We start from the raw sequence: 13,401 nt of genomic DNA on the forward strand, positions 1-13,401 counted from the left end.
GGACTCAAAAGTAACAATGAATGTGGGGATGGCTCAGGTCCACACAGTATTTCATTCTCTTGTGTATCAGGTTGCTATGAGTGGGAACCTACTTTATGCACCTAACAACAACCACAGGAACATATACACCCCCATTACTACTACCAGCTACTATTCCCATTCTCATATTTCTCCATCTGACCCAGTGGATCAGGGATAAATAGGTGATTAGGGCAGGGAAGCTTTTTTTTCTTTTTTGCATTTTAAACTATTGTTCTCATGAATATTCTCTCAAAGTTTGTTTTATGGAGCACTAGTTTTATGAGGTCTTAGAGATAAAGCATGAAAAAAGCTCCCATGATTAAGTAAGCTTGTAAAACTTAAATTGAAAAATTGTCAACAGATTTCATTATGAAAGTTTCTTATTGTAAATTCTAATATGTTAATTATGTTTTCTAGCTCTATTATACAAGCATCATTGGTCATGGAACCTTTATATTTGAGGAAATACCATGGGACTAAATTTCATGGAGAATGCCTTTAAATATTCTTTTATAATTTATAAATTATCAAGATTAAGTATAGAAAGTAAATATCCACTGAGATACTAAGGAATTGGTTGCTTATGGCTTTGGTAATTCACTAATATGAGCTATTGTGATGACATAGCTGTATCACATCTACCAATATTAGGGATAGTTTTTCATTTAACTTGCTATTATTTTTATTAAATTATTAGTGTCTTTGTTTTTATTTTTGTCTAGGACTACATTTAACCAATTAATTCAGTGCACTGCAGAGGACATATAGTCATCTCATAAGTGCTTTAGATGCTGATGTTACAAATTTTTTAAACTGTGTTTTGTAGCTGATTGGTATTATTTCTATGACTGCCTTATTATTTTCCTCTTTTCTTCTTTCCTTGCTTCAACAAACATTCATTGTGTCTAGTACAAACCGGCTCAGGCTCTGGTGCTATACCACAGTCTATTAATACACATACTTTCCCTAAGCAGGTCATTATTTAGTGGGACAAACATATATGTGTATTTTGAAATTGCAATACTCCAAAATCTACTGTCTGCCCTTGTGACTCGAAAGGACAGAGTAGAACTTCCACATAGAGTTTTCAAGACTTTAACTTTTAGTCTTTCTCCTTCAGAGCTCCTTGTTGATCCAAATCTCTGACCTTTGGTTAGCAGCTGAGCCCTTTGAACCACTGCACCATTAGGAGTCCTTAAGAATGTCAATGTTGTTGTTGTTATTGTCAGGTGCCATTGAATTGGAACCGACTTATAGTGACCCCATGCACAGCAGAACGAAACAATGTCCGATCCTGGGCCAACCTCACTACTGCTGCCACACTTGATGCTATCAATGATGCCACCTGGCCGATCCATCTTGTTGGGGGTCTTCCTCTTTTTCTCTGACCCTCCATCTTACCCAGCATGACATCCTTCTCCAGCGACTGTTCCGTCCTAACAATATGTCCAAAGAATGAGAGACGAAGCTAAGGAGCACTCTGGCTGCACTTCCAAAATGAATCTATTGGTTCTTTTGGCAGTCCGTAGCACTTTTAGTATTCTCTTCCAACACCACAGTTCAAAGGCATCAATTCTTCTTCAATCTTCCTTATTCACTGTCCAGCTTTCGCATCCATATGAGGTTATTGAGAATACCATGGCTTGGGTCAGGCGCACCTTAGTCCTCAAGGTGACATCTTTGCTCTTCAACACTTTAAAAAGTTCCTGTGCAGCAGATTTGCCTAATGCAATACGTCGTCTGATCTCTTTGACTGCTGCTTCCGTGAGTGTTGATAGTTGATCCAAGAAGAATGAAGTCCTTGACAACTTCAATCTTTTCTCCATTGATAAGAATGTTGTTTTTTGGTCCAGTGGTGAGGATTTTTGTTTTCTTGACATTGAGATGCAATCCATACTGAAGGCTGTATTCTTTGGTCTTCATCAGTAAATGTTGTTAAGTGACCTCAATTCTATTCTGATAGTTAGTGATGCCATGTACAATAGATGTGACCAATGCCCATTCTTGGTCCATAGAATCTTTTGTATATTTGGGTCAATTGTTGCAGCCATGTTGTCATTCCACTTCTTTGAGGACCTTCCTGTTTGTTTATTTTTAAAACTCCACTTTGTTGTTGTTGTTAAATGCTTTCAAATCGGTTTTGACTCATAGCGACCCTGTGTAGGGTTTCCAAGGAACAGCTGGTGAGTTAGAACTGCTGACCTTATGGTTCAAACCAACCTTGCAGCCCATCGCTTTATCCCACAGCACTACACCATGACTCCCACAACTTTACTTTACCAGGCATGTTGTCAGTCTCCAGAAACTGGTCTGTCCTCATAACAGGTTCAAAGTATATAAGACGAAGTCTCACTCCTTGCTTCTAAAGAGCATTATGGATGTACTTCGCCCATAACATATTTGCTTAATTTTCTGACAGTCCATAGTAATTTCAATGTTCTTCTTGAACACAATAATTTAAATACACTGCTTATTCTTCAGTCTTCCTTATTCAGTGTTCAGCTTTCATATGCATATACTATGACTTGGATCAAGCACTCCTTAGCCCTCAAAGAGACATGTTTGCTGTTTAACACTTTAAAAAACAGGTCTTTTGCTTCATATTTGCCTAATGCAATATATCCATTGATTTCTTGACTGCTGCTTCCATAAGATTTGATTGTAAATCCAAGTGAAATGAAATTTTTAGCAACTGCAATCTTTTCATGATGTTATTGTTTGATCAGTTGTGAGGATTTTTGTTTTCTTCACATTAAGGTATAATCCATACTGAAGGCTATATTCTTTGATCTTCATCAGTAAATATTTCAAGTTCTTTTCACTTTCAGCAGGCAAGGTGTGTCATCTCTATATCACAGATTGTCACTGATTCTACCTCCAATCCTTAAGTCATGTTCTTCTTCATATAGTCCAGCTTCTCTGATTATTTACCCAGCTTACTGCTAAAAGGATACAACCCTAAAACACACTTTTCTTGATTTTAAGTTATGCATTATGCTCTTGTTCTGTTTCAGATTACTGCTTCTTGCTCTATATACAGGTTCTGCAAGAACACAACTAAGTGTCTATAATCACCATTCTTTCCAAAGTTATGCATAGTTCATATGATCCAACTTAAAGTTATATTTTGGCACTCATAGACTTGTTTTAAGTTTCTTCAGCTTCAACAGAAGTCAGCATATGAGCAACTGATAGTCTGTTCCACCGTCTGCCCCTGCCTTATTTTGGCTGATGATGTTATGCTTCTCCATTGTCTACTTCCACAAATGTAGACAGCTTGATTCCTGTGTAATCCATCCAGCAAGGTTCATGTATACTGATGACAAATATGTCACTGGTCATGTAAAATTCTACAATTCAATTCCAGTACTGTTTCATCACCAAGACCAAAAACAATGCAATGTGACAAAAGTAACAATTAACATATGTACAAAGAAGACAGACAATCAATTCTCAGAGATTGCCAAAATATGTATTCCAGAGAGACACCTATCTGTGAGTCTTGTTGTTGTCATTGTTAAGTGCCATAGAGTTGGTTCCGACCTATAGTGACCCTGTGGAGGGTTTCTAAGGAGTGGCTGGTGAGCTTGAACAAACAACCTTGCAGTACAAACTGACTTTTCAGTCCAGCTCATTAATCCACAGTGCCACACCAGGACTCTGATTCTTAGCAGAGTAAAATATCACTATATGGAAAATGCCAGTTCATGCTGGCCTTGAGAGTAGCAATTAGAAAAGCAAGGAGATGCAAAACAATTTAATGAGTATGGAAAAGTTTAAGCAGTTCATATATTTTGAAACATAAAGTGATAGTGGTGGTGGTGTGCTGTGGAATTGGTTCCAACTCATAGCAACCTTGTATAGGGTTTCTGAGGCTATAAACTTTTATGGGGCTATAAACTTTTAGTCTCATCTTCCTCCTGTGGAATGACCAATACCTTCAAATTGTTGGCTTTAAGGTTAGCAGTTCGACTTGTAACCACTACACTACCAGAGCTCCTTGAAACACAAAGTAGAAGGAGCAAAGTAAAGAGGTAGGAAGCCTAATAACTTTGGAGGGTCAGCTTCTTTGTTACAGATGACCTGGTGACATAGGAAGTTTAAGCATTGGGTTACTAACCTGAAGGTTGCTAGTTTTAATTTATCAGCTGTTCCATTGGAGAACCAATCAGCCTGCCTGATCCCATAAAGATTTGCAGTTTTGGAAACTCTATGGAATAGTTCTACTCTAACTAACTAGGTCACTGTGAGTTGCAATCAATGGCAATGAAATTTATAGTTTGTTAAACAAGGGAGAGTCTGCCTTGGACAATGAAAATCTATGAAAACATTTTAGAAAAAAGAGAGATGAATTAAAGCATGGTTAGAGAACAATTGGTATGAATTACAGTGAGGAAAGGTCTGCACCAGGATTGTGTTCTTTCACCATGCTTATTTAATATCTATGCTGAACAAATAATCCCAGAAGCTGGATTGTATAAAGAAGAATGTGGCATCAGGATTGGGAAGAAATCTCATTAGTAACATGCGATATGTAGATGATGAAACATTACTTACTGAAAGCAAAGAGGACATAAAATACTTACTGGTGAGGATCAAAGACTGCAGTCTTAAGTATGGGTTGCAGCTCAATGTAAAGAAAACAAAAATCCTCATTACTGGACCTATAAAAAACATCATGATAAATGGAGAAAAGATTGAAGTTGTCAAATACTTCATTTTGTTTGGCTCCACCATGAACACTCAAGGAAGCAAGAAATTAAATGAACAAGACCACCTTAAAATGTTCAAGAACAAAGATGTCAGTTTGAGGGCTAAGGTGTGTCTAATCCAAACCATGGTATTTTCAAGAACCTCATATATATATAGATATAGATATATATAGATATATATATCTCGAACAGTGAATAAGGAAGACCATAGAAGAACCGATGCAACTGAGTTAAGGTGGTAGAGAAGAATATTAAAAGTATCATGTAATGCAGAACAGCTGTGTTGGAAGTACAGCTAGAATGTTCCCTAGAAGACATTATGTTAAGACTTCATCTCTTAAGCTTTGAATATATTATCAGGAGGGACCAGTTTCTGGAGAAGGAAATTATTCTCAGTAGAGGAAGACCCCCAACAAGATGAATTGGCACAGTACTAGTAACAATGGGCTTAAGCTTAACAATGACTTTGAGAATGGCACAGGACTGGGCACTGTTTGGTTCTGTTGTAAATAAAGTCACTTTGAATTGGAACTGACTCAGTGACACTGAACAACAAGTGAGAGATGATGGGTGCCTAATCTATCCATAAACATATTTGAGGTATTGATGTTGTGTATTAATGATACTTGTAACTGATGATATGTTAGAGTGACAAGGAGAGCAAGGAGCATCTCCTAGGTGTACAATTTAGGAGACTGGTTTCATAATAACTATTAATGAGGAGAATACTAAAAGTGTCACGGGCTGCCAAAAGAACCAATAGATCTGTTTTGGAAGGAGTGCAGCCAGAGTGCTCCTTAGAGGCCAAGATGACCAAACTTCATCTCTCATACTTTGGACATATTGTCAAGAGGGAACAGTCACTGGAAAAGGATATCATGCTTGGTAAGATGGAGGATTGGAGAAAAAGAGGAAGACCCCCAACGAGATGGATTGGCCAGGTGGCAGCCTTGATGGACTCAAGTGTGGCAGCGGTAGTGAGGTTGGCCCAGGATCAGACATTGTTTCGCTGCTGTGCATGGGGTTGCTATGAGTCGGTTCTGACTCGATGGCACCTGACAACAACATCAACAACAATTAATGAGATGGTAGTGGTAGTGTGCTGTGGAGTCAGTTCTGACTCTTAGCAACCCTGTATAGGGTTTCAGAGGCTGCAAATATTTATGAGAGAAGAAAGCCTCATCTTTCTCCCACAGAGCAGCTGGTAGATTAGAACTGCTGACATTTCATTTAGTAGCGCTGGTCGTAATCCACTAAGCTACCACAGTTCTGTTTAATGATATATTGTTGTTGTTGTTATTTTCAAGTGTATAATGTAATAATTGTCCATATTTTCATATTCCCTAACTCATTAAAAATTATTAAACAACCAATCTCCTAAATTGTACACCTAGGAGTATAATCTAAATGTATGCATGCGCGCACGCACACACACACACACACACACACACACACACATACACATACACACCCTCTGGTGCTTATCCTATAGCACCTGGTGTGGCGCTGTGGTTTATGCTTTGGCCCGCAAAGTTTGTTTAAACAGCAAGGTCTGCACTAAAAGCTCACCAGCCGCTCCTCAAAATCCCTATACAGGGTCGCTATGGGTCGGAACTGACTCAATGGACTCAACAATAGCAACTCGTTATTGTTAAGTGCTGTTGAGTTGGTTCCAACTCATTGGCCCTTTATAGGGTTTTAAAGGAGCAGATAAGTAAGTGAAAATAAATAAATGCATACATACATATGTATTTATTCATATGTATGTGTGGTGCATAAGATAAGCGCCGGACCTTAAGGTCAGTTTGAGCTGAAAGTTTAATGGTTCAAACTCATCAGCTACTCCTCAAAAATCCTGTAGCGGATCCGATGAGTCAGAACTGAGTCTACAGCATTTAACAACAATAATGACATTGTGTGCCATCAAATCAGTTCTGACTCTTAATGATCCTATATAGGATATTCAAGGAGCAGCTGGTATGTTTGAACCACCGACCTTGCAGTGAACTTTTGCTGTGTTATGTGCCATTGAGTTGATTCTTATTAATTGTGACCCTGTGTAGGGTTTCTGAGCAGCAGCTGGTTGATTTGAACCACTGACTTTGCATAGTATCATAATGCGTATCTTACAGTGCCATAACAGGACTCACATATCTATATATGTTGTACTTTGGAATATACAGATGAGTCCCCAACAAGTGAATGGTTATTTTAGTTTTAAGTTCATTGGAACAGTTTATTTAAAGTTACATACTTACATATCATTAACTATTATACAATGTTGTGGTGCTGTGGGTTAATGTGCTAGACTGCAAAGTCGGTTTGAAGCCCAAAGTCAGCAGTTCAAGCTCACCAGCAGCTTCTTGGAAATTCTATTCTGGGTTGCTATGGGTCGGAACTGACTAGATGGCACTTAAAACTACACACACACTGTACACATACAATGAATGTATAGAATTAATGTATTTTAAGTAGAAGATCTATATTTTAGAAAATTATAATCAAATATTAAAGAAGGTCATTGCATCAGGATCTGAGGAAGGGTAATTCTGATATGCATTAATGTAAGGTACCAAATGATGTATTTCGTTAGATAAATCTGCTGCACAAAACCTCTTTAAAGTGTTCAAGAGCAAAAATGTCAGTTTGAAGACTAATGTGTGCTGAACCCAAGCCATGGCATTTTGAATGATCTCATATGTATGTGAAAGCTGGATAGTAAATAAGGAAGACTGTAGAATTGATGCATTTGAGTTATGGTGTTGGAAGAGAATATTAAAAGTACCATGGACTGCCAAAAGCACAAACCAATCTATGTTGGAAGAAGTACAGCCAGTATGCTCCTTAGAAACCAGGATGGCCAGACTTCCTCTCTCATCTTCCAGCATATAATTTGAAGGGGCCAGGCCTGGAGAAGATCATCATATTGATATTGTGGAGGATGAAAGAAAAACGAAGATACCAAATGTATTGGCACTGTGGCAGCAGCAGTGAGCTCAAGTGTGGAAATGATTTTAGGTTGGTGCAGGATTGGGCAGTGTTTCGTTCTGTAGTGCATAGGGTCAATGTGTGCATCAGTTCCAGCTGGATGGCACTTAACAACAACAACAAAGGTACCAAAAAAAAGGCGCAGAATTTGAGACTTTTTAAAAAGACAGTTGTTAAAAAAAGAAAAAAAAATGTAAATGTTTGCTTCAAAGAAGTAGTTTAAGATAAAGTAAGACATATTTCAGAATTTGACTACATTGAGTTATCAGTAATCTTTGTTAGGGTAGTTTTAGGATACAGCAGAAACTGAAGTCAGATTCCCTTCAGTGGTGGAGATAAAAATCAGGTGGGAACAATGTCGTTTGATCATTTTTTCAAAATGTTTGGATGGCATAAATGAAAGAGAAAGATAAAAATAGAGATAAATGAAGGAAGTGCCATTCAAAATATATTTATTTTATCTATGTGGAGGTGAGAGAGAGAAAATAAAGGGAAGAAGAAAAGAAGGAAGAAATGAGCAATTGAAGGAAGTAAGGAAAAAGGAAAAGAGTAACCAAGAAAAGTAATTGAAAATGTTTATAGATTACAGGATTTTTAAACCTCAGCACAGAAATTTTCAGTCAGATAATATGCATCATTTTGTAATGTCTGGTCAAGAAGTGTCTTGGGCCTTTATCCACTATATACTATTAAATACCCCACTTTTGACAAACAAAAATGTTTCTAGACATATCCAAATATCATCTCAGATTTGAGCAGAGGAAATTATTCCCTGATGAACCATTAGAAGAGATTGAAGATGTGAGGAAAAAGAGGAAAATAATATAGAGTCCACTAAGGTAAACAGAGCTCTGGTAGTGTAGTGGTTATGAATTGGGCTGCTAACCTCAAGGTCAGCAGCTCAAAACTACCAGCTGTTCCGCAGGAAAAAGATGAGGATTTCTGCTCCCGTAAAGATTTACAACCTTGCAAACCCTGTGCTGGGTCACTATGAGTCGGAACCGACTCCACGGTACTTAACAACAGCAACAACAAGATAAAAAGAAGTTCTGGTATTCAGAACACAGAAGAGCAGAAGAGTCGTGTCTTGTAACAACAAAATAAGAGAGACAAAGACCATATAAATGCTAGAAAATTCACTTTTCCTTTTAGGATTTGTTGTTAAGTATTGTTGAGCCAGTTCTGACTCATAGTTACCCTATATAGGGTTTCCAAGGAGAGGTTGGTGGATTTGAAACACTGACTTTGTGGTTCATAATTCAGTGCTTATCCTACAGTGCCACACCAGGACTTCAGGGCTAGAACAGTGATCCTGAAAGCAAATGATGATTTTTATTTGTTCTGTGAGTTGTTAGGAGACGTTATCTGGTAAGAATACACCAGCAGCAAACTGCATAGGAGGACTGAAGTAAGAGGAAATGATACAGGATGACAAAGCTGAAGAAAATGTCAGAAAAATAACCCCAAAACAAAAATCTTCTTAATATAATTGAGGCTCAAATATGGAAAGCATGACCTAGTCCCAATTCCAGTACATTCATGTTTTCTCTTAGCTACAGAAATGGAGAAAACTATTGTATTATTGTAACAATGTTAGATAATTGTAGGCCAAGTAGGGAAGATAGTATAGTAAACTATATTGGTTCATGGAAAAGAAAAGACCATGCTATTAGAGATTAGTAGATCTTTTTGGTTTGGGGTTTAGAGTTCAAAGATGTGTTGTGGCAAAGAAAAGGCATATGTGGCAAAGTGGAAGGATAACCAGATATGCGCCACTACACCACAAATTATTTTTCAGTGCCTTGCATAAAAGCATTTCTTTATAATAAAAGCATATCATTTTCAGTTTATAGAAACTTTTTTCTTGAGTTCTATAATTTTAAACTGGGAGTCTTATATAGAGGTTACGTGTTGGGCTGCTAATTATATGGTCAACAGTTTAAATTTGTCAGCTGTTCCTCAGGAAAAAGATGAGGCTTTCTACTCCCTTAAAGATTTACAGCCTCTGAAACCATATACAGCGTTGGTATGAGTCAGAACTGACTCGACAGCATACCACCACCACCATAATTTTAAAAAGGCTTTAAATGCTATGAATCTGGAATAAGTAAAGTAGCTTATTAATTTTGCTTTATAAATGAGAGATCTTGGATATTTTCATAAAACAGTTTTTCGTACAAAAAAAAAAAACAAAAAACCAGAGACTGTGTAAAGGCTTTGAAGAATAAGAATAAATACCATTCTGTCGAGAAGCTGTGCTTCTGCAGCTTTTAATTCAAAGTTGTAAGATAAACTTGATTTTACATTTTCTCCAACTGAGAACATGTTGATATTATTTAAAGTTTATAAAAATAAATGAATTACATATTTTTAAACCTGTTCTCCAAAGATAGGGGAACAGGTTACTTTTCAGTTAAAAGCCTTTGTAAATATATGATGGAGAGAAGCCCTAGTAGCAGAGTGGTTAAGAGCTTGGCTGCTAGCCCTAAAGGATGGTAGAGAGATCACCAGCTGCTCTACAGGAGAAAGATATAGCAGTCTTCCATTAATATTTACAGCCTTGCAAAACCTATGCGGAAGTTCTAGTCTGCCCTATAGGGTCACTATGAATAGGAATCAAATTCCTGGCAACGGTTTGTATTTTTTGGTTTGGTATCTGACTAACAGAGCATTATGGAGGTACTTAGAATGCCAGTTACAAGTCACCTATCTCAAAACTCAATCACAGTAGAGATGAAGAAGTGATTCAAATTTAATAAAGCCCTAAACAAAGGCACCAGCTACTTCCTAGGCAATGCATACAGATATATGGATCACCTACTAGAGTAGTGGTTACGAACTGGGCTGTGAACCTCAAAGTCAGCAGTTTGAAATTACTAGCTGCTCCATGGGAGAATGATGAGGCTTTCTGCTCCTGTAAAGATTTACAGCCTCGGAAACCCTGTGCAGGGTCACTATGGTTCGGAATTGACTCGACGGTACTTAACGACAGCAACAACACTTTGTACTTCTGGTGTAATGCGGTGCATCAGCACTTGACTGTGAACCACAAAGTTGGCAGTTCAAACATACCTGTTGCTCCTTGGAAGACCATTACAGGGTCTCTGAGTCAGAATCAGGACACTTAACAACACATGGACTTTGCCTTCAGGATATGGACTATTATTATGAATATCCAAATAAAGTATGAATTCAGTAGTCTTCTTCAGGTGGCATTATCAGGCCTTCGTTGCTTTCCTTATTTAGCATAAAGCAACTGAGATAAGTAACTAAAATGCAGAGATCAAAGAGAAAAAAATTGTTTTAAGTATGGACTCCAACAAACATTGAATGGTTTGATATTTCATCTGATTAAGGAATCTGAAACTTTCTGATTTGCAAATTGCTTTAGTCCTTCCAAAGAAAAGTGTTGAAAGAATAACTACAGGGGTGAAGTGAACCATGTTCAACCACTACACCCTTATTTTAAGTCTCCACAGGAGATTTTAGATTTAAATTAAATCCTAGGGTGATAGAAGTTAGAGTTTCCTGGTGGATTTTAGATTATGCTATGAAGATTAAGTTCAAATTTGGGGCACTGAATTTGAACAAAGACAAAGAAATTGTAGAATTAATGCATTGGCTAAGTCTGGAGCAGGTGAGTCATAATGAATCAGGATATAATTTATGGTCAATATTGCAATTTATTGTGATATGATTACTGTTTTTCCTTTCTTAGAGGATGGGTGACTAAATTAATTCTTATTTATTTTTAATTCAGTTTATTGAAACCAATAGCTGAATTTTAACCAATATTGCAATTTATGGTGACTATTGCAATGCGTGGTGATAGGAAGTATTTAAAAATCAGATTTTTTTCTTTTCTTGGAGTGTAGTTGTCTAAATTAATTGTTAACCATTTATAATTCAGTTTAGGGAAACTAATAGCTGAGTTCTAGGGTGACACTGTTGATGTTAAGTGTTATCGCGTAGGTTCTGACCCACAGAGTTTCCGAGAAGCGGCTGGTGAGCTTGAACCGTTGACCTTGAAGTTTAAACGTCTTTGTAGTCTGGCGCATTAACCCATAGTGCCACACCAGGGTGACTTTGGTGGTGATGGTATGCTGTAGAGTCGGTTCCGACTCATAGCCACCCTGTGTAGGGTTTCCGAGGTTGTAAATCTTTATGGGAGCAGAAAGCCTCATCTTTTCCCCGAGGAACTGCTGGTAGTTTTGAACTGCTGACCTTGAGATTAGCAGCTTGACTCGTAACCACTATGCTACCAGAGCTCCTTTGAGGGTGACATTAGGTATACATAAAGGCTGTGAACACATTCAGAGTCTCTGAAAGAGGAAGTGGGTTACTTACTAATGGAATGCCAATCTATGATGTGTTAGTGATGTGGCCAAGGCTTTGAATGTACCACACACCTCTCTTTCCAAGCACCTAGAGTTTGTATTGAAAGTGCCACGGGCTGCCACAAGAACCAACAGATCTCTGTTGGAAGAAGTGCAGCCAGAGTGCTCCTTGGAGGCCAAGATGGCCAAACTTCGTCTCTCATACTTTGGACATATTGTCAGGTGGGACCAGTTGCTGGAGAAGGATATCATATTTGGTAAAGTGGAGGGTCATAGAAAAAGAGGAAGACCCCCAATGAGATGGATTGGCCAAGTGACAGCATCAATGGACTCAAGCGTGGCAATGGTAGTGAGGTTGGCCCAGAATCAGGCAGTGTTTCATTCTGCTGTGCATAAGGTCGCTATGGGTTGGTACTGACTCGATGGTACCTAACAACAACAGAGTTTATGTTACTTTGGTCAAAATTACTGGCCTATGTAGTAGCTAAGGAGCCCTGGTAGTGTAGTGGATTGCAAGCTGAGCTGCTAATCCCAAGAACAGCAATTTGAATCTACCAGCCACTCGGTGGGCAAACCAAGACATTATCTGCTCCAGTAAAGATTACAGCCTCAGAAACCCTATACAGGGTCACTATGAATCAGAACAGACTCAAGTGGAAGGAGTGAAGGAACAGTGGGTTGTCATTAAATTCAGTCATCACATTTCAAGGGAGTGAGGAGTATCAAGTGAATACTGTATTGTCTTTGAAGAAAGCATATGGTATACTGTCAGAGAAATGTCAATTGAAAGGCAAAGAGTAAAACCAGGTAGCATGCAAATAGTCACTGAGAGACAGGGAAATGAGGAATGAGAAGTTCTATCCATAAATTTGCTGACAAATACATTTGGTGTACCCCATAAATCATTTTTGAACATATTCTATATGACATTTATTATTTTAGGTTCAGGAAACACAAAGAAAAATAATACATTATCCCTTCCTTCATAGGGTACATTTTCTACATGGAGTAAAAAAGACATGTCAACGAGTCATAAATAAAGCCATTTGAAAAGGACCCAATGCAGTTTATTCTAAATTACTTGTGGAATTCACAGAAAATTCATGGCATCTAAAAATAAATTTCACAATCAAGGTATTGCTAAAATTTGGAAAGTTGTTCAATTAATTTTAAATCACTAGCGCTAGAGTACTGAGAAGTAAGATTAAAGGTATGCAGTGCTTTACAACTTGAAATACAATGAACTTTTAGACTTTTCAAAAGGGTTAGAAAGTCCATTCATAGATCTGCATACTGAGGTCTATACCAATCAGGAAACTTGGAGAATTTTATCTCATTTAATC

This window comes from Chrysochloris asiatica, unplaced genomic scaffold (assembly GCF_000296735.1).
Source record: "Chrysochloris asiatica unplaced genomic scaffold, ChrAsi1.0 scaffold00011, whole genome shotgun sequence".
Classification (NCBI taxonomy): Eukaryota; Metazoa; Chordata; class Mammalia; order Afrosoricida; family Chrysochloridae; genus Chrysochloris; species Chrysochloris asiatica.